Source organism: Protopterus annectens, chromosome 4.part0 (assembly GCF_019279795.1).
Source record: "Protopterus annectens isolate FY-2018-M chromosome 4.part0, PAN1.0, whole genome shotgun sequence".
Taxonomy (NCBI): Eukaryota; Metazoa; Chordata; order Ceratodontiformes; family Protopteridae; genus Protopterus; species Protopterus annectens.
In genome coordinates this window covers 1,493,268,432-1,493,295,556 of record NC_056733.1, presented here as the reverse complement: position 1 = coordinate 1,493,295,556, position 27,125 = coordinate 1,493,268,432, and the positions used below count along the sequence as shown (strand labels likewise).

Sequence of the window (27,125 nt, the reverse complement as noted above, 5' to 3'; positions counted from 1 at the left end):
CCTCCTAGTTTTGGTCTTTTCCTCATAAAAAAATGTAGTTTTCTGGCAAGCCATGGGAGGATTAAAGTAATTAAATAATGACAGTCATTTGAGGTTTAGGCTTGGTATCCTTCAGAAAATGCATGCTAATGCAAACCTCTCACTCCAGCAAGTTTCTAAGTTTTATAAGAGCAATATTTAAAATCTGTTCCTATTTTTTGACCTTTGTCTTCCTATTATGTTGGGCTTTGCTCAGGTTTCTTGCATTAACAGGAGTATAATGGCAGGAAAAAAACCCAGTGGAAATTCCCTTTTTCTGTTGCTTCTCTTGAACAGCACTGATGTACTGTGCAAGTGTGGGAGCGTAAGTCTCATATGCATGCACAGTACTTTAGTAAACAAGGAAGAATGCAGAGGAACACTACAGTGCTGTTATACAAACACAGTGCTTAAGAAAGGTACGGAATTTCTTTCTTAAATAATGTCATTGTATAACAGCAATAACCCACTCCTGGGTGTGGGTATCACAGGATTTACCCACTGATGGCTTAACTTCATTACTCAGGCTTTGCCATTGTGATCAAATCATGCCAACTGTAAGTAAATCCTGTGATATCCACACCCCGTTGTGGGTTATTGCTAAACTATTTTATATATAAACATTTTAAGTATAAATATTGCAGATAATTCATATGGAAGGCTGCAAGAGATGAAACACTAAATCTTTTTTTTTATGTTACTAAAGCTTTTGATAATATTTAGCATGAGCAGAAACTGAAGACATTTTCTGATGGAAAGTGTTTTGTGAAAGAAGGGCTATAACTATTATCATAGGAATTACAGAGCTAGAGGTGTGAGTGAAGGGGTCATACACTAAACCCAAAGTTGCAGTATTACAGAGTATGTCCTTTTCTCTGAAGTACAAAAAAAATAGTTATCTACTTGCCTTACCAGGTAAAAGTTCCTGGGGTGAGTCGTGTGCTGGGGAGCTGTTTCTGGGAAGAATCTCATATGGTGGTGGCTACCTCCTTCTCTCTCAGTTTTTTGGAACTTCTTGTTAAAGCATCTTGTTGATTTCTGGTTCCTGTGGAGGGAAAATTCTGTAATCCTTAAGTTCAGTAGGAAAGAAGACAAGTACTCAGTTCAGTTAAAAGTGGAAGTTTCTTAAACTTAACTTCCACTTCGAACTGAACTGAGTACTTGCCTTGTTTTCTACTGAACTTAAGGACTATAGACTTTTCCCACCACAGGAACCAGAAACCAACAAGACACTTTAACAAGAACCTCTAAAAAACTGAAAGAGAAGGAGGTACCTATCACTATGAGATTCTTCCCAAAAACAGCTCCCCATCACATGACTCACCCCAAGAACTTTTACCTGGTAAGGCAAGTGGATACTAATGTTTTGGATTTTTCACTCAGCCAGTTTTGGCGAGACTGAGGTTTCACACTTGCCAATAGCCTGACCAGGACTAGGCGGCTACTGTTTTTTCTCTGAAGTACGGTAATCATGCATTTAGTGTAGATAAGTAGTTGGGGTGTAAAGTGCACAGCCCCCTGTGTCAATGGGTGCATGGAGGAAAAAAGTGACTGAAAGGTTTTGGCTACAACTTTTGTAATTTACTGTTTTGATGTTTGAAATGCAGTTTAGTTTTCAAAGTGTTTGGCATTATACAAGTGGGATTCACTCTTCTGATGGGATATTTGGGAGAACATTGCTTCATTTATTGTTTTGCTTGTTTGTGGTTGTTTATCATCAGAATGACAGGTGCAGAACTGCAGTGAAGATATGTTAATTATATCTAGAAAAATATCACAAAACTGCACATGAATGTAGGACACAGTGTCAAATGACAATCTACGAGTCAACATTCTATGAGCTAATCTCAACAACAAAGAAAAGGACAGGTCTAACAGGTCTTGAAATACTCTCCAGGGCAAATGGGTGACTTTTGCCAGAAATTAACCCTGAAGATTTATTTCTGCTGTTTAAAACACATGCAAGGCTATATGGTACAATTCTAGGAATTGAGAGATGCTTAGTGTGACAGTCCCAGAAGGGTGCAGCAGATAAGTTGTACTGGGTATGATCTGGTGAATGCATTTTAAAGTATGGCATGGTGGTTTGCAGAAAGTTCTTAACTGCAATTTGATTTATTTCACTTACTGATGCTTACAGAATGGAATCACTTTTCATGGATCAAAGCTTTCCAATAGTTTGTACATGTTATACACAGAGGTCTTAGCGATTTGGGCCATTTAATAGTGCTTTCTGAAGTGAAGAGAATGAACTAGGTTAATAAGGTTAATAGTGGGTATAGTTTGTAAAGGGGGGGGGGCAATTCAGGCTGATGTATTTATGTGACAATAATTTTTTGAAATAATCCCAAATCACAATAACTGCCTCAGGGACATTTAGTTGAACAAAGCCTTTAGAAGTGTTTGCCTTATAGTTTGTCTGATTCCATTGTGTAAAATGGCACAACGTACTATTAATATGCTGCCCTCAAGACACCATATTCCTTAATTGGCAAAACAGACATGCTGAAAGGTTAGAGTGGCAGATTAGTATGTTAATTTAATATATTTAATGATGTCTCCAAGCTATTGCAGGAAAAAGTTAATCTGTATTTCATGTCTCAGAAACTACTGAGGTGTATATAGCTATCAGGTGATAGTCACACACTACCAATTAGCTGGAAGATTAGAGCTTAAAAAAATGTTTTCTTTTTTCTCTGCGTTTCCTACCAAATCTAAGTTGTTTGGTAAACTATAATTGTACTTAACAGTTATAAAGTACTTTAGACACATTTAATAACACAGTTGTGTTTGACAGTAATTAAATACTTTAGAAACATTTAAGAAAGCTGTTACTCATATGAAAGTAAATCCTAGAATGCTGCAGCACGGGTTTGAAAGCAATTTTGTTACAGACTTTACCAAGTTATCATATAATATAATAAGAATACTTCAGTACATATAACATCAGCACTTTAAATAAGAAAATATGTTAATAAAAAAGTTCAAAATGTGGAATGTTTAGAGGTGACAAGATTTGTTTTAGTCTGGTGATGGTGAACCTATAACATGCGTGTCAAAGGTGACACACCACAATGTTTTGGTTGACACACCGGCATTCACCAACACCCAAGTTACCAAAGAAACTGAATGAGCAAAAATACAAGAAACATGTAACCCTGCACTTATTTATTAAAACTCACCAACATAAAAAGTCATTAATTGATGTTTAATCAAATCAAATGCAATGTGTTTCATATTTTTTTCAGTTCAATTCAGAAATTACTGTTGAAAGTAGGGTCATTTTTTTGGTGCACTATTTTAAGCCCAGTTATCAGTGAACATATCATTTTCCCTATTCTAAGTCACTGATTTTTCTTTTACTTTTATAATACACAGCAGCAAACATGATTGGACTGTATTTCTTTTAAATAAATGACAACTGACCCAGGTAACTATCGCCCCATAAGCCTGACTAACCTGGTCTGCAAGGCTATGGAGCGCATAATCATGGAACTCATTAACAAAGACATTGGGGACCTCCAAACACTTGACCCGACCCAGTTTGGCTTTGTTAGGGGAAGAGCATGCCTACTAAACCTGGTTGACTTCTTCAAGACAGTCACCAAGGTCATAGACGAGGGAAAGGTTGTTCACACAGCCTAGCTTGATCTCGCCAAGGCATTCGACACCATTCCCCACTCGGGTATTACAGAAAAACTCACCAGCCTGAACATAAACCCCTACGTCACAAGATGGGTTGCCAACTGGCTTGCAGACAGAATTCACACGGTAAGAATAGCGGGCTCCAGGTCTGACTCTAAACCAGTCACAAGTGGTGTACCGCAAAGCTTGGTCCTGGGACCCCTACTCTTCTGCATATACTTCTCAGAAGTACAGGCAAACACAGGAGGACTATGGCTAATCAAGTTCGTTGATGACTGCAAAATGGGAGCCATAATTGACTCTCCGGCTGACATGGAGACCCTCCAAAAGGGCCTTACTGAGACAGACACCTGGTGTCAAAGTCATGGCCTCAAGCTAAATGCCAAAAAAATGCATAGTCATCCCATTTGCAAAATAAAAAACACCCACGAATTACCACATAGGTGACAGCCCCCTTAATACAGAAGAGGTAATAAGAGATCTGGAGACCCAGGTAGATAGTAATCTCTCCTTTGACAATCATATTGCCAAAGTAGTTAGGAAATCTTTCTATGTGGCTCATCTAATTACAAAAGGGGTCGCATCTAGAAATAAAGAAGTTATAGTGCCCCTCTACACATTACTCATCAGACCCATCATAGAGTACAATGCCCCATTTGGGATATACCTCACAAGACACTTCCAACAGCTGGAGAGACCACAAAAGTACCTCACCAAGAGGATTACTGGCCTCAAACATATGTCCTATGCAGCCCGACTGAAAAAACTCTGGCTGTACTCAGTGGCATATCGCTTACTCAGAGGTGATCTCTGCCTGACTTACAAAGTCATGTCCAACTCAGAATTGATGGACATGCTCCACCTAAAGAAATCCAAGTCACTGTGAGCCACGCACTCTAGTGAGCTAAACCTCGCCACAACAATAAATAAAACATGCTGGAGGGATGGGTTCCTGTCACAGAGACTCCCCATGCTTTGGAACAAAATTCCAACCTACATTAGGCAGAGCCCCTCACTAACACTCTTCAAGAGTAAACTTGACAAGTGGATGGGTAACAGAAAATACACCCCTGGGATCACTTCATTAGCTCTGCTTGACAGAGGATCAGTTAATTAATCAATGGGGCGGTGATAGCTGACACAATCTGGCTAGGCTTATAAATACCCTCGTGCAGATAGCCTAGTACCTACCTATGAACCTATGAACCTATGTAAAGAATTGTTTCTCTTTTGTTTAGGGGGAGTGATGCACCTGCAGAGTCAAGATAGACATTTTACGAATTTTTGACACGCTGAGCCAAAAAGATTCGCCATCACTGTTTTAGTCTGTCAGAAACCATCAGTAGCAAGTGTAGGTACACTGAGAACTCAGAGAATAAGAAAAGAAATATGATGCCAGAAAGATAACTGTAATATGGCTAGGCCTGTTTTCCAAGAAAACATAGTTACCTTTGAACAAAGATTCTCCCCTGGATTTACTAAACATCCGTGCAGACTAGCTTAGTCCTGCATGGAAGCGACTGTTTAGGAGCAGGTCGGCAGCGCGTCATGCATATTAATAAGGCACGCTGCCCGAGCTCCTAGGCTTACACAGAGCATGTAAGAGTGCAGGGGGCATGTCTGGGAGCAGAGCTCTCAGAATAAACATGCCCCTGCAATGTAGAACAGTAGAAAGGGGAATGCAATGAGTGAGACTGCTCATAGGTGACCACATATTCCCACCAACAGTCCCCCTTGTGTATAACAGCAACAGAATATAGTAATAAAATGAAGAAACCCTAATTTTTTATTTAAAAAATCCGATTGAAGCTAACCATAGGTGTGCGGGTGTGCCCATCGCTTAGCTGCGGTTAAAGCAGCTTAAAAGGCTGAAGAGGATAACAAGGAAGATATATGCAAATGAAGCAGCACAGCAATAGTGTAGTGGGCAGAGCATTTGCCTAACGAGCAGGCATTCCCGGTTCGAGTCCCACTGTAACACATTCTATTTTACATGGCAAAGCACATTATGACCACTATTTTTGTTGCATAACCCACTAAATAACATATATTTATGATCTGGAGTACTGCAGTAAATGCACGTGAGGTGTCAGTGTCATAATGAATAAGGCAATGGTAAGCAGGTCTAAGCACAAATAAGCAGTAGTAAGCATATGTAAGCACTAGTAAGCGGCTTTAAGCCTGTTTGAACAGCAGTAAGCAATGCCTACACTGGCTAAGCAATTCTAAAGCTAACTCTCTGTAAGCAGATGTAATGGCACGTTAGCAGTGCTTACCGTCACACAAACCCGCTTACAACTGCTCAAAAGTGCCTTAATCACTCTGTATCCAATGGCCCTTGTTCTGTCCATCAACAAAATAAACAGCCATGCAGGTCTTGAACCCAGTACCCTATACACCATAGTCCCAGTCGTTATCCACCAAGGCATCGCAAAAGAACAGAAGAATGAGGTAGTAGTAAACATGTCCTCACCATAGTATAACCAAACTGAACCTGTGAAAGGCATCAGTATACAGTCATATGTGCCATAGCCCACTACATAACATAAATATGTGAACTGGAGTACAGCAGTAAGCTCATAAGTGAGGTGTAATTGTAACAGAGTGTTGAAGTCCCCGATAAAACACAAGGACTCCACAGAGTGTATGTACACATCAATCAGGGATACCAGACATACATATAAGGTGTAATGAATAATAACACAATGCCAAAAAGGCATTATAATGAAGGCCTAATGTAAGCAATGCTAAGTATTGCACAGGCCAGCTTAGGAGGTGTGAGCAATGTGTAGACCAGCTAACTCATTGTACCCCTTTAAACAATGCCAACCTTAGGTAAGCAGGTTTGCCCATAGCTTAGCCTTTTCAAAACTGGCCAATCATGGAAAAGTGCTGGAAATCGTCCCTACTTAAACCCAAGAGGCGGGAATACATCTCTTAACTGGTTAAAGCTTCCCCTTGCAGGCACTATGGCAGTAAGGGGAGAAGGAGTGCGCTTCTGGGTGCAGTGCTGGTGCATCCAGGAGTCCAAGGTCATGACAGGACTCCTAATTAAAGACCATGCACAGAGACTGCTGCAGGGCCAGTACCAGGGCTCCCAATATAAGGCAGAGGCCTGGGACCGTCTCGCCCATGACCTCACCAGTGCTACTGGCATGCCCCAAACTGGTGAGCAAGTCAGGCACCACTATGCCGACCTGAAGTGGCGGAAGAGGGACTGCTTGGAGGAGTGAGTCCAAGAGGCTAGAGCATCAGGAGATGTTCCAGGCGTGTGTAAGTATCACCCCAGTATGTATGTAATAAGTGCCAGCTCAGGTATATCATGGATAGGTATGGCTAAATATTCCTCTTATGTTCCCCACAGCTGCAATGGTGTGGGCCGCAAACCAGGAGGCCCACATCTGCCGCCTGCTGCAGTTGCAATGCAAGGCAAGTCAGTAATACTCATGCTTTTACTGTCATAGGAAATAAAAATAAAAGTAGTAGTAAATTAATTGCTAGTATAAAATCTGTATTGGTCAAGGCAAGTACTGCATACACTAGAGAATATGGCAGGAAGAGTCTCATATTGTTTGTATGGTAATAAAAGTGTAATATCCTGACAAAACAGGTCTAACTACTGGACTGCATGTGTATATTCTGGTATTATATGGTAATGTAAACTTGCAATCATGTAATAGTACTGTAGTATTAAGCACTGTTACCCACACCATGCTCCATAAATTGAATGTGTAGGAATGCCTGTATATGACAGGTGTAATCCTCAGAGGCCATTTAGTACAACTGAGAGACACATAGACAGTAAACAGGGAAAATGCAGACAACAAAAAACAAATAGCACATGCAACTGAAATGTGAACTGTTGTTTTCTTAGCACACAAAGCCATGGTTCAAATCCTGCCAGTGGTAGTAGTCTGCATACAGAATCATACTCCACAACTGTACAGATATGCCCAGAATGTCTATTAAAGTGGCCCATATCTATTGCCTATCAACCTGTCCCCCTGGGAAATCAGTGGGAATATCCCAGATGTATAGGCAGCAAACATGAAATACAACTGATTGACACACATCGATGACAACAAACATGGCACACTAGCAACTCCCCAATACCTTATGTGACTCAGAAGCCACATATGTCCCATTTACACCCCAAATTGTTAAGCTGTGGTCAGAGTGTGTACAGTAACAGAGTGAAATGTATGTGCATAATAGTAATGTGGAACCTGATATTGTGTGTGGGAACATTCAGGTAGTGCTAATAAACATTCCTCCCACAGGTCTGTCAGATACCAACACTGTGCCCAGAAATACAAGAATGATATGCAGTTGCTCTGAATAATGAGGTATTACACATCACTGTCACCCACACTGTCCTACAACATATAACTGTCTAGGAATTCTGTATAAGAGTGTTGTTATATAAGGTCATAATGCATAAGCACAGGGGATTAATAAGACAGAAAGCAGATTTGAGATATACAACAATATCAATATAGCAGACAAAGCTGTGATGGACAATGTTTAAGTTGTAGCAGACACAGCCATGATCTGAATCCTGGGAGTGTAAGTAGACTGCATACAGATTCATACCCCACAACTGTACACATGAGGCCAGAATGTCCAGTATATGTGCCCATATCTGCTGCCTGTCCCCCTGGTAAGTCTGTGGGATGATCCCAGATGTGTAGTCAGCAAAGAGGGAATACAAGTGATTGTCAACCATCATGAGAACACACCTGTCACTGCAGCAAACCCCAAAACTGTTAGGGGAGTAATATTTCAAGTATGGCCTATCTACACTCCCATGTTGTCAAGCTGTGACCAGAGTGTGTATAGTAACAGAGTGAGATGTATGTGCATAATACTAATGTGTAATCTGGAACTTTGTGTGGCAACAGTCAGGTAGTGCTAACAAACATTGCTCCCACAGGCATGTTGGATACGAACACTGTGCTGAGAAATATAGACCAACATAACCTGTACTGGTACTGTCCATCCTGATATTGTAGGGGATTGTGAGCGTTGCAGTTTCTCTGAATAATAAAGTATCACTGGTCACTGTCGCCCACACTGTGCTACATAATATAACTGTGTAGGAAAGCATGTATATGTGTGTGTCAGGTCACTAAAGGTGGAAGAGGGCAATATTCTAGATATGTCCAGGCACACCAGCATGTGGTCAACACATGGCCAGAGTCTGTGCAGAAAGAGTTGGATAGCATAGCGCAAAACATCAACCCAAAATCCGGGCATATGTGTACTGTTAGTCAGTGTCAACAAACATTCCTTCCACAGGTATACCAGGTAAGAGGTGTATACTGCAGATAAAACCAGTTCATGTATAATGATGACAACAGCCATATCACTGACCAAACTAAGGCTATAGGGTAGTGTAGTAAGACTTGTAAGGTACATATAACAGCACTGACTAGGAAAGTAATGTGGACTACAGGAATATACTACTTGTTAATTGACATCTTTCTCTCCCCCCCACCTTATCTCCAACAATAATCAACATACACACCCAAACTGATATGTACTGACTCTGATAATGTCCAGTTGTTTGATAAATATTTTAATGGTTGCCATGCATGTATCATATTGAATTAGTCCAACATTGTTGGCATGGTGCCATCAATGTACCTGCATGCTGTTCTTATTACCACTGTGGTCCCATATATTCATGTGTTTTGTTTGGTATGCAACTGTTCCGTATGTTGTGTCTGGGTTAATGGGAATATCTATGCATGCTGTTATACCTAACCCTGTAATGTGTTGACTATTACTAACCCATATATGATGAAATCTAAACACTATAGCATGCTAAGGAAGGACAGTCCCAGCAGACCCACCTGTCTCACCACAGCTGGCCGAGGCACAGGGCACCAGCATGTCTGGGGCCCAACCCCGGACCTCACTGTCCATTGGTCCTGCACCACCTTCAGGTGGAACCACCTCAGGGATGAGGCTCAACCCCCCTGGGAGTGGGCGGGGACATGTCACCTATCGCCACATGGGGGTCGTGGTGCATAGATAGATCAACGAGCAGTTCGGTGATCTTCTATGCCAGCTCGATGGCCGTGTGTCGAGATTACAGAGTCAGCCTGGCTCTGTGGCTCAGCCCCCACACAGCCACCTTTGGAGTTGTGAAGTTGCAGTGGTGACTGCCTATGGGTGGGGACCTCAGTTCCACTGTTACCACTAGGGGCTTGTGGGCTTCCAATATCCCAACACTCCTCCCCATCAAGGTGTTTACCCCCCACATGTGTCATATACCACCCCTGTATGCATCTTGTGTGTCTTGTCTGTTAACCTACCCAACCTACCTCTCCAACTATACCTACTACCCCTACTGTCTTTCCCTCTTTGTGCCTCTTTATTCACCACTTTCCTATCAACCCCTTTTTTCTTTTCCTTTAAAGAAATTAGCATGGTGGTAAGCGAGAGTAAACACTTTTAAGCAGCAGTAAGTGGGTCTAAGCCTGTTTGTGTGGGGGTAAGCACTGCCTACACAGATTAAGCAATTTAAGAATGTGAGTATAAGAAACTATAACCGGAAGTTAGCAGTGTTTACCTCCGAGCAAACACACGCAAACCCGTGCAAATCCACTTACAACTGCTTTAAAGTGCCTTAATCACTCTGTATCCAACAGCCCGTGTTCTGCCCAGCAACAAAATAAACAGCCTCTGCAAGTCTTGAACCCAGGACCCTGCACACCATAGGCAAAGTGATTTACCACTAAGCCATGCCAGATATACATAAATCTGATGTTTTCAGAAACATATCATCCAGCCCAGCCATGCAACAGTACAGAGAATGTATACCAACATCTAGATGTATGTGTGTGTGTAAATATATTAATATCTACACAGATACAACATATCTATATATGTATATATATATATATATATATATATATATATATATATATATATATATATATGAACATATATACATGCAAATGCCTACATCAACACATATATATGTCTATACCTATATGTCTACATATACACAGCAAGCTACGTATATGTAAGCAGATATATATCTATGTAGGTATATACGGACATAGTTATATATATGTAAGCAGATATATATATATACATATAGGTGTATATATGGATATAAATGTGTAGATATCAATGGAAGATTAACTAAATCATAAATGTCTACATGCACCATTAATTGGGTTGAGAGGCCCCAAACAATATATGTCTTGTACAAATAGGTATATCCACCATCCAGTCACCTGGGTGACTACTGCATGTGGCCAATGCTGTGCATCACTTGCCATGTATGTGTTCCTTAGTCCATGACATGGACGGTATCTGGGATGTGCACACCTCCCACATACATGTACAGTGACATGTAGAACTGTACCTGGGGTGTCAGGCGCATGTTGTGTACACAGATTATCATCAGATGTGCCAGTCTTGGCCACTGTGGCAGGAACTGGTAATGGACATCAGGTTAACCCTACACCTACATTGATAGCATGCTAACTGCATTCCCTGGTGTCAGTAGCATCTGTCCACACAGGGCATGTTTTCAGGCATGGCATGTCCTTTGTGGATCACATGTAATGGCACAACAGGTGTTGCAGGTGTCCAGTGGGGAACATGGGGTATGTGCACTGTCTGCATATATGTGTCTGTTGGACAGATGGACAGAGTGCCATGCCCTATGTAGGCTACTGCAATCACTCCATAGTTATTATCAGTGGCCAATAAGTGGTGTACTACACATAAATTGGCTATTGCCTATGCATGTGTGTGTGTATGAGACATGGGTTGAGAGTGTGCTCTGGGTAATACTGGGGTTGCCTGGCCTTGATGTCACATTTATGGGTATGGATTTGCACCCCAGCCTCATGGCTATTCCACATCTGTTATCCCTGTACAGTGGACATTGTGATATATACTAGGGCCACCATATAAGAAATTTGCAAAATCCACTCACATTGGGCCCAGGTGTCACACTGTCACACCCATCTCCACACAGGATATGAGTTACAAACACACACCTGTCATGTCTGGGAGTAGAACCCTTACCTAATTAGTTTATTACACTCACAGTTATAGTACACACCATAGAGATTACTGAAGTACTCCTTCCCCAAAGGTGTATATCACATTGGATGACATCTGCAGGATTGCCAAAGTAGGACATCCAAACTGTAGTGAGTGTGGCTTAGCTAAAATGCATTGCTCCCTACACAGACAGTCACACACAAACCATTCACAACCGACATGTGTGGGTATAGAACCCCTAACAGAGGTCTATATCACACTACAGCATGGAGCTGTTATAGGCTGCACCATGAGGATTACTGGTGAACTCCTTCCCCAAAGGTGTATTTCACAATGAATGACATCAGCAGGATTGCCAAAGTAGGGCATTTGACATGTACTGAGTGTGACTAGCCTGAAATGCATTGCTCCCTACACAGACATTGAAACACCAACAAAACATCCACAACTGACATGTGTGGGTATAAAACCCCTAAAAGAGGTCTATATCACACTATAGCAGTATGCAGTTATAGCACACGTTATGGAGATTACTGGGTTACATCCTTCCCAGAAGTGTATTTCTAGGTGGATGACATCAGCAGCCTTGCCAAAGTAGAGTATACAAATTGTATGGAGTGTGACTACCCTAAAAAGCATTGCTCTCTACACAGACAGGCACACACACACACAGTTGCCAAGGCTGGGGTTAGAACACCTATCTAACTATTTCATTACACTACAGCAGTACAAAGCTATGGGATGCACCATGGCAATTACTGGGATACAACCTTACCAGAGGTGTATTTCTAGGTGGATGACATCAGCAGCCTTACCAAAGTAGAGCATTTAAATTGTAGGGGGTGTGACTACCCTAAAAAGCATTGCATTCTACACAGAGAGACACACATGCAAACACAATTGCCAAGGCTAGGATTAGAACTCCTACCTAACTAGTTTATCACACTACAGCAGTATGCAGTTATGGGACACGCCACAGAGATTACTGGGCTAAAACTCTCCCAAAGGTGTATGTCAACAGTTGATGATCTCAGCATGCTTGTCATACTGGGGCTATGGGGAGGGCAGTGTATGTGCATGGGCCATAACCCATTCATCTACGGGCTGACACTCCACATGCAGGCACAATCTGGGTCATATTTCACAGGTACGTGTATACAGCTGCTAGATGACTACTTCCTTGAACAGTCATGTTGCACAGCTGGCACGTGCACCACATGCTCTGTAATGCTGACAGATACCGGTAGCTAGTATCTGCAGTGAGTGACATCTGACCCTCATGTGGTTGTGGCTCCTTGGCTGTGTGCTGGGTGGGACAGGCCTGGATGGCTCCTTGTCACAGTCACCCTCTTCCACACATCTATGTATGTCTACCTTTAGCTTATTATAGTGTATTGTCCTTACATATATTCCTGTATTCCTATCCACTGTGTGAGTGGTGCATACTAAGGAGTGTCTGCACTAACATCTACGGCTGCCAGATATGCCTGGTCTACTGGTGTTTGCAGACATGGCCTTCATGTGTTTAAGTGTGTGAGCATGCCCAGTATGACCTTTCAGTATGTTGTTGATTGACATTGCCTTTATTTCTCTAAGTGTGTGGGCATGTCCAGTATGGCCGTCTGTAATGAATGTGTGGATCGAGTCCAGGTACTGCAGTGCTGACCTTTATATTGTACACCTACAGGTAGCATGCTGTCTCTGCAGGGTATCCGTCGATCATTTGGCATTGACTGTTACTACATTTCTGCATAGGATGGGGGGGGACACCAGACTATTTCTACACAGGATTGGGGGGGGCAAACCTGACTGTTACTATATTTCTATATAGGATGGGGGGGCACACCTGACTGTTACTACATTTCTACTTAGGATGAGGGGGCACACCTGACACTTGTATACATTTGCTAGGACTGTACTGGTATGCCGGGTACTCCATTTCAGTCTGTAGTCGTACCTATCATGCTGACTAGAGGCATACCAGTGTACTACAGATCTTAGCTTTTAATTACCTACATATTAGTTTCTGACTTCCTACCCTTCAGAACTGACATCCCACTGCCTGTGTAGGCCTGGGGGGTTACCCATAGGCCTCATTCAGAGGCCATAGCACAGCCTTTGTTTGTGTTTGTCTACACCTGTCCTGCTGGCTATGACTGTTGTTGGGTATGTGAACCCCTCTGACTGGCATGTGTGAGTCACTTACCTTGTGGGTGTCCCAGTATTGAGGGTGGTGCTGCAGGACTGCCTATGTCAGATGCACATAGTACACACCCTACACATGGTTAAGCACAGGTAGTGTAATGTCTGGCAGCCCTTTTACTGTATGTGAGAGTCAGAGAGAGGTGTTATTCCCTGGGTCCCTTCTGTGTCAGGGTATGTGCTATGCATTGCCTCATTGCCAAAGCCAGGGCATACTGGGCACACCCCCTTCTGCCTACTGGGCACGGCTCAGGTTGTTCCTCCTCCGAGTGACTCTGTGTCTGTGCAGGCCTTGACAATTGTGGGGGGCTGTGTGGCCTTGCCCCGTGCTGTTCCTGCTGCAGCTGTTTCTGCAGGATCATATTTTGTAGCATGGCACAAACAAGGACAATTTGGGTACATGTAGCTGGTGAGTACTGCAAGGCTCCACCAGATGTGTCCAGGTACCAGAACCGTGACTTGAGCATCCCAAACACACGCTCTGCTATAATTCTGGTCTGTGTGTGTGCCTCATTATGGAGTTCTTGTTTGGGTGTGTGTGCATTTCTGATGGGTGTCATCAGCCACGGCTCCTGTGCATATCCAGCATCCCCCACTAGGTGACCATCAGGGATGTCCCCATTGGCAAATCTCTGGTACAGCTGTGTCAGATGCCAGATGTGGGAATTGTGATAGCTTCCAAGGCAGCCAGCACACACATTCATTATTATGCCATTGGGCATTGCACACGACCTGGCAGGTGATGGAGGGGAAGCCCTTGCAGTTGATGTAGACCCTACCCCTCTCGCCAGGTGGTGCTTTGATGCATATGTGTGTGCAGTCTATAGCACCCACTACCTCAGGGTATTCTGCTATTTGGTGGAACAGTTGCATATTGCTGGCCAACGCCTCACAGGTGTTGGGGAAATATACGTGCTCACCGACATGTGCTGACATGGCATCCAGGAATTGGTGGAGTACCCTGGATGCTGATGTCTGTGAAATCCCCATCATATCCCCAGTTGGCCTTTGGAAGGTACTTGTAGCTAGTATTCCAAGGCCTACACATACCTTGGTATCCACTGGGATGGGTTCCCCTCTGTTAGTTCTATGTGTCAGGCGTGGCCGGCACAGCTCAACAATTTGCTGTAGGAGGTCCCTGTCCACCCTATAGCACTCCACTATCTTCAGCTCATGTAGCCCTTAGTAGGTTACCCTGGGTCTGTACACCTCTCTGTCTCCTCACTGTGGACTGGTCGACAACATTCACATCCTCACCACCCTCAACCTCTTCCACAAGTTGTTGTATGATAGCTATTGCAGCCCCTATCATTTTGCTGTTGTGAGTGTTAAAAGTCCCTCACTTGTTTACACCGGTGGTGCAGATTGTGGGAAAAACCAGAGGGGAAGGTGTTTGCATGGTTTATAGCAGTGCTCTGGGCTGGGCTGGTCTGCTGCCTGTGTAATTGACTGATTCTGATACATTTTACCTGCCATCTAAGCTAGTTCTCCTTGATTACCTTCCTACTGCTGTTTTCCATTCCCATTGCCTTCCTGTTTAAGCCCGGGTGTGTGCCGCGAAAGCAGAGTGCTCACATGTGCACACTGCTGCTATTTTCTGGCTTAACTTCTTTTTTCCCTGTAAAACCTGGTGTGCAGCACGCACACCAGCTTAGGATTTGTAAAGAGCGTTAGGCAGGTTTAGACACACCCCGTAGCTTAGCTGTGCTAAGCTAGGCGCACACCCGAGCCACAGGGCTCCAATCCACTTACAGTATGCCTGACACCCCCCCCCCCCATGATGTCACCTAACTCCTAGGCTTGCATCATGCTATTCCTACTCTTACATTGTTGGGACCTGACTCACATGCTGGGGAAAACTGAGATTCACTATCCTTCCCCTCATTTGCATAGGATTGCCTGCTAATGCATGTTACAGGTCTCACACTGAGCCTCCCCCCTTAGCAACCACTATTCACTGGCCATGTTCTCTTCTATCTGCCATTCACTTGCATGGCAGAATACTGATTTTAGTTAGGTTGCTTAATTTTGGTTCATTTTGTTATTTTCTCCCAGATCCCATTTGTGCGCCACTGCCCTATGCTTAAACAGCGGAGATCGGCTAAAAAAATAAAAGTTGATTTTTGTGTTTTTTTTTAATGTTTGCAATGCCAATGGCCTTATACTTGGCCATTGGCATACTTACTACATGATATGCAGCCTTTATTTGGAGCTGTCACAGCTCCATTTTGGATTTTGCAGAAATGTAATCCGTTACTAACTGAGTACATTTCTGCAGACAGTACTAGTCCTGCATGGACGGTTGCAAGCTTCCTGGATTGAAAATCACCTTATTTGCATAGATTTCTCCAGCAAATGGGGTGATTTGCATACAAGGGCTTAGTCTGTGCAGGATTAGTGCAGGAGTGCTCGTGCATTACCCTGCAGGCTGTTCCTGGATCGCACAGCAGACATATTGCCTACTTGAGCTCCTGCAGTGATCTTGCAGGCCGTGCAAGCTATAGAGAATCTGGGGGTCTCTCGTTTTACTTAAAAGAAAACTCTTCTTTATGGAGGTGCATTCATCGAAATACCATTGTTCTGTTCACAGCTGTTAATGCATCTGAAATGATAAATAAGTGGATCGATTTAGCATTAGTTCTTTTCAGCTAAAACTCTGTCCAAAGACAGAAAAAGTATACAAAGAAATGTTGAGATGGTTATATATCAGAATCATATGGACAAATTTTCAACAAAGTAATGACTTTCATGGATAGGTATTGAACATTTGGACCATAAATAGCATCACAATGTTAAAAAATTGTAAACAAGGAATTGAGCAGTGAAATATATGGCATTGCATTACATCAGTTAACATGCAATGTTGAATGTCAGGTTGAGTCCCCCCTTCCCAGCTGGGAGTCATGCTCATCTACTGACAAACCTTAAATTGAATGCTGATAGAGTGGGGGATGAAAAAACAACTTTTTTTTTTCAGAGGACAAGTCCCAGGTAGCACATTTTTGCAGCAGTTAGTGTTGCCACCTTACAGCAAGAGATTCTTCGGTTTGATTCTTGGGTGGGGTGCCTTCTGTGTGAAGTCTGCATGTCCTCGCTTTGTTTGTGTGGATTTCCTCTAGGTGCTTTGGTTTCCTCCTACATTCCCATGACATACTGCAGTTGGATTGGACATTCTAAATTGGCCCTAGGTGTGCATGTGTGTTCCTTCTGAGGAAGGTTGGGTGTTGGGCTGGCAACTTAACACCATAAAACTCTGCTGCCACTTGTTCTGTGGACCAATGGTCCGCTGTGATATCCCCTAATAAGAGCATCTGAAAGGAAAAGAAGAAGCAAGTCCCCTTGCAACCCAATGTGGGGAACCACACCCTCCAATATATTTATTCTCAGGTGCGGACCAATGATCTGCTGTGGCAACCTCTAACAGGAGCAACTGAAAGGAGAAGAAGAAGAAGAAGCAAGTCCCTCTGCACCCACATGTGGGGAACCACATCCTCCAAAAATTATATATATTTATTCTGAGGTCCTACAACAATGGAGAAAAGAGAAGACTGCTTTGGCAATTTGTTACCAGCATTTGATTTAATAGCAGTTAGTAGCTTGATATGCTCCCATGGGGATGTAAATTCACTAAATATATATCCTGCATAAACAGTCAGCTTACTAACTACAAAATAATTATACAATTTGGCTAACTGTGGTGGTGGTGCTGCGGTAGCATTGTCACCTCACAGTAAGACGTCCTGTTCGATTCTCAGCTAGACTGTCTTCTGTGTGGAGACATGCGTGAATGAGCGTACCTTCGTTGAAAGTTGTGCATCAGGGCCGGCAACTCGGCACGTAAAAATCTACTGCCAATCATTAGCGGACCGGAGTTCCGCTGTGGCGACCCCTAACTGGGAAAACCCGAAAGACACAACAACAACATAAATGATAATATTATCCAGCTAATTGTTGCTAAGACATTTTAATACTTATAGGTATTTATTGTACTTTATTTATTTATATTTCTTTACCAGGGTAGTGAACTGATCACAATAGATCATTTGCAGGCACAGTATTGGTGAATAGGATCACATAAGAAACAAAACATATTTACAGATACAAGGATGTGCTAAAAATGGATTCACTTTATAATCCCGAAATCTTGAAAAAACAAATCTCAGAATTTTGAAACCATAAAGCCAAAAGTTCTAAATACCAAAATCCCAAAAGCGTGAATTTTGAAATTGCGAATCCTACACTAACCAGACACCACACACATTCACAAACACACACCTTCCCCCCACACACAAACACAGAAACCTACACTGCATACACGTAGGGGGGCAAGCCCCCCTGCACCCCAATGTGAGAGGCTGCTACCCCCACACTCCCTACTTAAATATACTAACTCCAGGGTCACACTACACAGACAAACACACAAAAACACCACCACACACCTACATTCCCCTTGCACACACACATTACAGTCACAACACACACTGACACACACTAAAGCCCCTAACCAACACCCCTAAACATACATACTTACCTGAACTTCCATTAAAACACCGCAACACCAGAAGCGCTACTTCAACATTTCCGAATGTCGGGATTGTGAAATTCGTGCTTCTGGGGTTTCGGTATTTAGAACTTTCGGCTTTATGATCTTGGGATTCTGAAATTCGGTATTTCAGAATTTTGAGATTATGAAGGGTTCCCGTTAAAAATATATACATACAGATGTTAGAATATGCCACAACATTTAGTTCAAGGAGCACTTTACAATGTCAAAATACAGATGGAAAAATGGAATTATGATTATCAGAGCCTTTTGGATAAAATACAGCCATAATGACTAAGATGGCTTATGCTACAGGGCTAGTAACATATCATTAGAGAAGTATGAAGACATTAAAAGAGGAAAGTGAGAATAGTAGCAGAAAATTATACCGTGAGGAGAAGGCAGAGAAATGGAGAAAGAAGCAGCAGAGGGGAAGGAGTAGAACGGAGAGGAAGCGTGAGAGATGCAAAGTCGACAGGCTTGTATAATGAAGGAGAAGCAGTAAGTGAGCGGATGACAAAAACGAGATAAGGAAGGATGAAATAAGGATAAAGGTGTGTGAGAGAGCTGCAGGGCTCATGTAACGTGACCTGTATGAATGCAGGTGTACTTTGTTTGGTTGAAGAGGTATTCCTTGATCTGTTGTTTGTTGAGTGCTTTTGGTAAGTGCACTTGCAATCAGTTATGTACATAACTAAATAAATGTTTAGTGTTAATGTAATGAAACAAACAGAATAAGAAAGATATCAAGAAACGGGACTAAGAAAATAAAAAGACTATACAGATTATGGCTAGACTGTGTATAAACTGCTTTTAAAAAGACAGATGAAGAAAGGATTCCATCCATAGACCGCTGATGCTGTAAAACTGAATACGGTGGAATTATGGTAAGCAGCAGCTAATTGTAAAGCAGTAATACACCATGTGAAAAAAATCTAAATATGGATGCAAGTAGGTGGGAGATTAGCATAATGGCTAAGGTATTTACCTTGCAATCATAAGGTGCTGAGCTTGATTTTCACATGGGATAATTGGCTAAGCTTAAAATAGCCCACAAAGACAGTTAGCTTAGTATTAACCTATGTGAATATTTAAAAATGTACAACATTAACAAGTCATACATGTATAAAAATGCTAAAGCAATTTATTTCTGCAAACATATAGATTATCTTGGTTCCTGATTTCAGGCGGGAACACTAATCAAGGCAAATATTATCTCACCTATTTTAAGATGTCATCTGTGGCGAGACAGCTAATTTTTATTACTGAATGTGGATTGCATTGGTGTATGGGTGTACCTTTAATAGTGAAGGTCATGGTGATGTAATGGATCAAAGAAGGTCATTCTCCAATTTATGGGATGAATATGGAATAAGTATATCTTTCCCCCTGGCTGTTCTATTATTTGCAGTAGGTAATAGGGATATCTTTCAGAGAAATGAGAGATGATTTTCAACATTTGCCTATAGACAGTGGGATGATGTTGACAAGTGTATCAGATTGTTAATATCCCTGTTACATTATTTTCCAAGGCAGTGGTGTGTGTCTTCAAAGTAAAATATTTTCTTGAGATGTAATTCTTTATTTTAACTCATTCAGATCAGTTTGATTCTGCTCATGCTGCAGCAACCATTTCATGTTACTACTTCCATGGAGTCTAGATCATATACTAAAGTTCTTAAAATATTAAAGGAAAAGTCCACCTCGAAACTCAAACATTTTTTTTCCTTTCTACCATTGTTTTTTGGGCTATATTAATGCATCAGAATCACTCTGGGTGCTTCTTACAAAACTTTATATATTTTTTCAACAAAATGGCTGACAAGGGATTTGTCATATCAATGTAATCTTGTTTTAATGCTTTCTTGTCCCCATCTTAGAATCCATTTGAAGTCCCATTTATATGAGTTATAAATTGGCTTAGCTTTTAGAGTCATTAAAAAGGGTGTACAATATGTTTGCATAAGAGGAGATGATAGACTGTTTTAACTGCTTTCCCATGGATAGCAAACACCTATCTCCCATGGCTTTCATGTATTGGCTAAATCCCTGTCCATTCCCATAGTGCTTTTTTTTAGGTAATTTCAGTTTTCTAAAGCTTCCAACATAGGAAAACGGTAATCAGCTAACTTAAAGCTATTGCTGTGCAGTACTTAGTCTAAAATCACAATGGAGACCTGGTTCAAGACCATTGAGGGTACTCCATCAGTGCAGGGTTTCAGTGCCTCCCACATATTCAGGCCCATTGCATTAGATGTAAGCACTGAAGCTAGTGGCGTCTTCATTTTCTTAAAAAAAATTAGTTCCAGACTCATTAAACAAGCTAATGACCTGGAACTGCTTCACATCCAACTTACTATTAACAAAACCTCTTATCATATCATAGGACCTCTCCATCTACGTCCCCCTCAGCTCACACCTCCAACCTAACTAATATGGGGTCCTTATGCATTAAGCCAAATACAGTTCTCCTAGTAGAGTTCAACTATCTCTCCATTATCTGGGAGACCTATACATTGTCAAACATGTATGCCTAGAAATTCATCAATACAAACAATCTGTACCATTTAGTCTGCACCCCAACTAGGGGTGATACAATCCTGGACTTAATCCTTACCAATATGGGACAGCTTTATTCTCTACCAATTGTCACTTCCTGCTTGGTCAAATCGGACTACAAATCAGTCACATTCATAATAAGACTGAAGTTGGAAGCATATTCCAATTCCTCATTAATCAGAAATTATGTTAAGGCCAATCTACTAAAACTGAATGATGTGCTGACTAAATTCAAAATCCCCTCCCAACCTGATGACCCCACTGCTTATGCAGAATCCTTCACCTCCAGATTCTCTGCACATGTAAATAGCTGCATAGATGTATTTGTTCCCCCTGAAGTAAATAGCTGCATAGATGTATTTGTTCCCCCTGAAGTAAATGCAACACCAAATTTAAAAATTAACCCCTGAGGTGGAACCCAAATGTAATCAGGGTTTATAATAAAATTTAAAAAAATAATTGTACATAAAAATAAATATAAGTCCTAAGATGCTAAAAATGTTCTTGCTAAACTTAACAGGAAACTCATAGACACTGATTGTTCAAACCAGCCAAAGCCAGTTATTAGGTAAAAGTAGCCACCCAGGCAAAGGATAACCATGCAGCCTTGTTTACTTATGTTAGAAACCTTAGAAGCAATGCACAGCACAACAAGGAGCCAATTGTAAATGATATCACATGCTCATATCCAGGGGATAAAGCCAGTCTACTAGCAGACAAATTTTGCCCTAATCTCACCCATTGCTCTCTTCCGATACTCCCAGATTATATACCCATATCTATATTTCCCCCTCAAATATCCCAAGGACAAATCCTCAAGATACTATCCAAAGCCAATATCACTACTTTCTTGGGTCCAGATAACATATCAGGCTGACTATTTGTCAGCCTGATATAGGACTTGTCAGATCCCCTACAGAGACTATTCAATATCAGCCTTCAAACAGGCTTTATTCTGGAGAAATGGAGTATAGCAACAGCCATCCCCTTACTCAAAGGTGAGACATCAATGGACATGGATAATTATAGACCCATAAGCCTGACCAGCCTCATCTGTAAGGCTATTCATAGGTTCATAGGTGTGTACTAGGCTAATGGCCCTGAGGCCTTTACAAGCCTAGCCATAGGATTACCCTGGCATAGTGCCATCTGACCTTAGTTCCCAGTGCCTCTGTCGAGTATAGCCACTGGAGTGATCCCTGGGGTGAATTTTCTATTTTCCATCCACTCATCAAGATTTCTCTTGAAGAGGGCCAGTGAGGTGTTCTGTTTGACATGTATGGGAAGTCCATTACATAGCGTGGGCAGTCTCTGGGTTATGAACCTGTCCCTCCAGCATGTTCTGTTGATTGTGGTAATGAGGTTGAGGTCTCTAGAGCATGTGGTGCGGAGGGATTGCGATTTCTTTAGATGTAGCATTTCTAATAGAGCTGGGTCAGACATGGCTTTGTAAGTTAAGCAGAGGTCACCTCTAAGTAGGCGATATGAGACAGAGAATAGTTGGAGTTTTTTTAGTCTGTCCATATAGGACAAGTGTTTAAGGCCTAGAATCCTCTTTGTGAGGTACTTTTGTGGCCTCTCCAGTTGTTGCAGGTGTCTAGTGAGGTACATGCCAAATGGGGCATTGTACTCGATGACTGGCCTAATGAGGGAAGAGTAGAGGGAAACAATGACTTCTTTCTTCCTGGATGCAAATCCCTTAGTAATGAGATGTGCCACATAGAAGGACTTTCTGACCGCAGTGGCAATGTGGTGATCAAAAGAGAGGTTGCTGTCAACCTGTCTTCCCAGATCTCTTATAACGTCTTCTGTGTTCAGTGGATTACCATCAATGTGGTAATTCATGGGAACCGGGTTTTTCCCAAAGGGGATGATGACACATTTTTTGGCATTGAGCTTAAGGTCATGGTTCTGACACCAGTTGTTGGTCACAGTGAGGCCATTCTGTAGGATGTCAGCATCACTTGGGGAGTTAATAATTGCTTCCAACTTGCAATCGTCTGTGAACTTTGTCAGCCAGAGTCCCTTCGTGTTGGTCTGAACTTCAGAGAAGTAGATACCAAACAAGAGAGGACCCAGGACCAAACCTTGTGGGACTCCACTTGTGACTAATCTGCAGAGTGACTTGGAGTCAGCTACTTTCACACTGTGGGTTCTATCTGTGAGCCAGTTTGCCACCCACCTAGAGATATAGGGATGGATGCCAAACGTAGTGAGTTTTCCTATGATTCTTGAATGGGGAATGGTATCAAAAGCCTTGGCCAGATCAAGGTAGGCTGTATGAAACATATTGCCTTCATCCACAGCTCTGGTGACTGACTCAAAGAAGTCGACCAAGTTGAGCAGGCATGATCTACCCTTCACAAAACCAAACTGTGTGGGATCCAGAGCTGTTTGAAGATTCCCTATATCCTTGTTTATTAGGTCCATGATGATGTGTCCCATAGCTTTGTGTATCAGACTAGTCAGGCTAATGGGGTGATAGTTCCCAGGGTCTGTAGTCACTCCTCCTTTGTGAAGAGGGATAACTGTAGCAGTGCACCATTTGGCAGGAACAAAGCCTGAGGTGAGGCTGTGATTGATCAGAGCACACAGGTGAGGTGCCAGTTCACTCTGTAGTTCATGTAGAACACAACCAGGGATATTGTCAAGTCCCATAGAAGGTGTATTCTTGGCATTGGACAGTGCTGTTTTAACCTGTGCAGCAGTAATACTGGGTGTCTGGCAATCTATTGGTATTGTGATTGGTCCTCTGGGGGGAGAGGGGGGTAAAGTTGGCACTGAATCTGTCGGCCAGTATACTGGCAATATCTGTTGGCTCGGTATAGGAGGTACCATTGTGCAGTAGCTCAGAGCAAATCTGGGTATTGCCATGGAGATTCTTTACATAAATATAAAAGGCCTTGTGGTTGTCTTTACTATCTGCTGCAATTCTGTTTTCATACCTAGCTTTAGAGGATTTGATGAGGGATCTCAATTTTTGTTGAGGCAGATAAAGGGGTTTTTCCAGTCTTGGGACTTCATCTTATTCTGCATCAGTTTCCTCCTTTTGTTGTAGAGTTTGTTTATGGTAGGAGACCACCAGACTGGCTTCCTGTTTTTGGAGGAGAGTGTCTTGGTTCTATTGGGTATGGTGAGATCCATGCATTTGTGTACGTGTTCGTACAGTGCTGGGGGGGTGGGAGGGATGTGGATTTCCAAGGTGATTAGAGGTGGTAAGAGCCTTGGCCAGTATCTGGAAGCCCGTGGATGACAGATGCAGGCCATCTCTGGCAAAGCATCGAGGTCTGTCAATCATGTCATCCCAGGCAGACAGATACTGGATCCCCTTAGAATGACACCAGAAGCTTAGCCAATTGCTGAAATCAATCATTTTCTACTTGTACTGTGGTATCATTCTGGGTGATGGTAGGATGCTGCTCAGGGCTAGGGTCATATCTGCCTGGGCTACATAATCTGAGAGCTATTAAAAGGATCATTACAGAATTAATAAACAAGAACATAAGCAAATTACAAACTCTCAACCTAAACCAGTTTGGATTCACTAAAGGGTAAATCCTACATTCTTAACCCAGTCAACTTCTTCCAGAAGGTTACTGAAGCAATAGAAGCAGCAAATCACTACCTGTCACATATCTAGACCTTAAAAAGGTGTTTAACAACTTCCCACATTCAGGCATCACGGATAAACTCTCCCAGTTAAATGTAAACCCGTGTGTAATTTGTTGGATAGCAAACTGGCTCACAAATAGTCCAGGAAATGAGGGTGTGCAGCTCAGATTCATGATAATTGGTGAAATGTTTTTTTTTTTTATCTGATTAGCAAAACAGTGAAAAAATCCCTGAAAGCCACCTTCAGCAAATAGTATTTCAAACTTTTTTTTGCAGGGGTGATATGCCATGAGCAGGGAATCTGCTGAGCATATAGTTACATAGTCTGCAGCATAGTGTGAATCCTACACAAAAAGAAAAATGATTAATTTAAGGACAGCTTATTCGTTCATTAGATAACCATGAGAGAGGGCAGACCCATGGCATCTTTCCCCCCCCTTAGAATAGACTGGTGGTGTGCTAACATTGCTTTCTGGACTTTGTTTATTTGTTCACTACAATTTTAAGTGGAATTTCATAAAGTAGAGTAATTGCATTTTCTCAGCAAATCTGTATCATCTCATGCAATCTCAATATACCTAGCTTATTCATAGTAAAGTTAAAGCATTGTATTATTAGCAATTTACCATGCACCAGTACCTATGGTACTGCAATCGATTCATTTAGCAATTATCTAGAAGTTGAAACTGATAATGTGCATCATTATAAGTGATGTGGTGGAGACATTACAGTTAAATATCTGTCTTATAACTGCTACTGTGTGCTAGTTGTAAGGCTTCCGTGTATGATATGGTCATTAGCTAAAGAGTTTATGCAATGTGTTTCTGATGTATATTGTATCGTGTGCTCTGGCTTCACCCTACTCTTTTCTGGTAATAATCCCTTTCTCTTTTCTCTACTCCTATACTATAGGACTGCATTGATGCGAGGTATCTATTCTACCTGTTCCTTCCTCTGCTACTATTATTTCTACAAACTCATCCAACCTATTGGTACTCTCACTGTGCTCTATTTAAATACTTTAAACTGTTGAATTAATGTTTATTCCTTTTCTTAAGCCATAACCTGGATTAAACAATCTATTCTTCCATCTGCTAACACTTTCTCTTTCTGAATAAACATGCTTAACTCGTGTTTCTCCCATCTTCCAGATCTCAAGTTCATTCACTGCATATGATTTTCATAGTCCTCACCTGACTGGAAGAGGCAGTTCTCTCAAGTGGTACCTGCATGGCTCCTACTACCACTCACAAACAATTAGTAAATGTATGTGTAACTGTTAAACTGTTCTACTACTAATTGTACTAACCAGCTATAGTACATCACCGTGTAATCCCCCCTTCTCCGTCCCAACACTAACTAGCCCCGAACCTTATAGGTACTGTTCTACACCCCTAAGGAGTATATCCTTGCTGGGTCACCCCCCCCCCACACACATCTATACTAACGGCCAGTCAGCCAAGTTATCCTGCACTATCTTGGTAATTTCTCTGCCAGTTCTCGCGTTGCATTCTGTACCATAGAAACACCAAACTTTTGCACGCTGTTCCAGTTGCTGTTGCTACTTTATTTATTTATTTATTTATTTATGATATGACCCTACATCTACCAGCAGCTACAATCATAGGTTAACTATGTTCCAACACCTCTATTTACCGCTTGTTACCCAGTTTTACTTCCCCACCTACATTTTACTGTTTCCCATCGCACAGGTTTGACTAACGAAACTCGAATGCTTACTGATAGGTTTTTACTTTGTCTTCAGTGCATTGCACAAATCTGAACTAGGGCTTATGCTAGTCTCAGATAGCAAAACCCCTGAAAGCCTATCCTCCTTCCTTATCTACTCATCAAAAAATACCAAAATAGATGTAACTCACACAAAACTGCTCAACTATTGATAATAACATGAAATTTGAGAAACATCTATCTCTAATCATTAAAAAGGTTCATATAAAACTCGGATCTTTATACAGAAGCAAACCATATCTCACCATTTCCACTAGCCTATCTATCACCAGGACCGACCTACTATCTACCCTGCTATATGCTTCTCCAATCTTGACTAACGTCAAGAAAACAGATCTAGCTAAGCTTGAAGCCTGCTAAAACAAGATTGCTAGATTTGCCACTAACTCACCTTACAGATCCCACCACTACACTGCATTTCATCAACTAAACTGGCTAGAGCTACCCAATCTCTTAACCTTCACCTAACTCACAATTACCCATACAGTGATATATCAACCTGAGAAGTGTCCAGCACTACAAAATCTACTACAGCTCTACTTCAATAAAATAATCTTAAGATCTTCTCACAAAACTCTATTACAAGTTACTACATCTAATAACAGTTTTGGAGATTCACTAAACTCCAACAGTATCTCCAGGACCTGGAATTCAATCCCTCAACATATCCTAGCTGCAAAAAAAATGCCTCATGGTTTAAAAATCTGCTCAAGGATCACTTAGCAGACACCCGGCTCTGCTCTTGCTCAACTCCTGGTTGAACACC

General features: G+C 41.9%; 1 long non-coding RNA gene across 1 annotated transcript in view; it reads left to right on the top strand.

Annotated features, from left to right (window-relative positions):
• The first annotated feature begins 368 nt into the window (after positions 1-368).
• Positions 369-27,125, top strand: part of LOC122800184 — an 85,952-nt gene continuing 59,195 nt past the window's right edge. The window contains exon 1 of the long non-coding RNA XR_006364547.1: positions 369-437. This is a non-coding gene — a long non-coding RNA (uncharacterized LOC122800184). The remainder of the gene's footprint in view (positions 438-27,125) is intronic.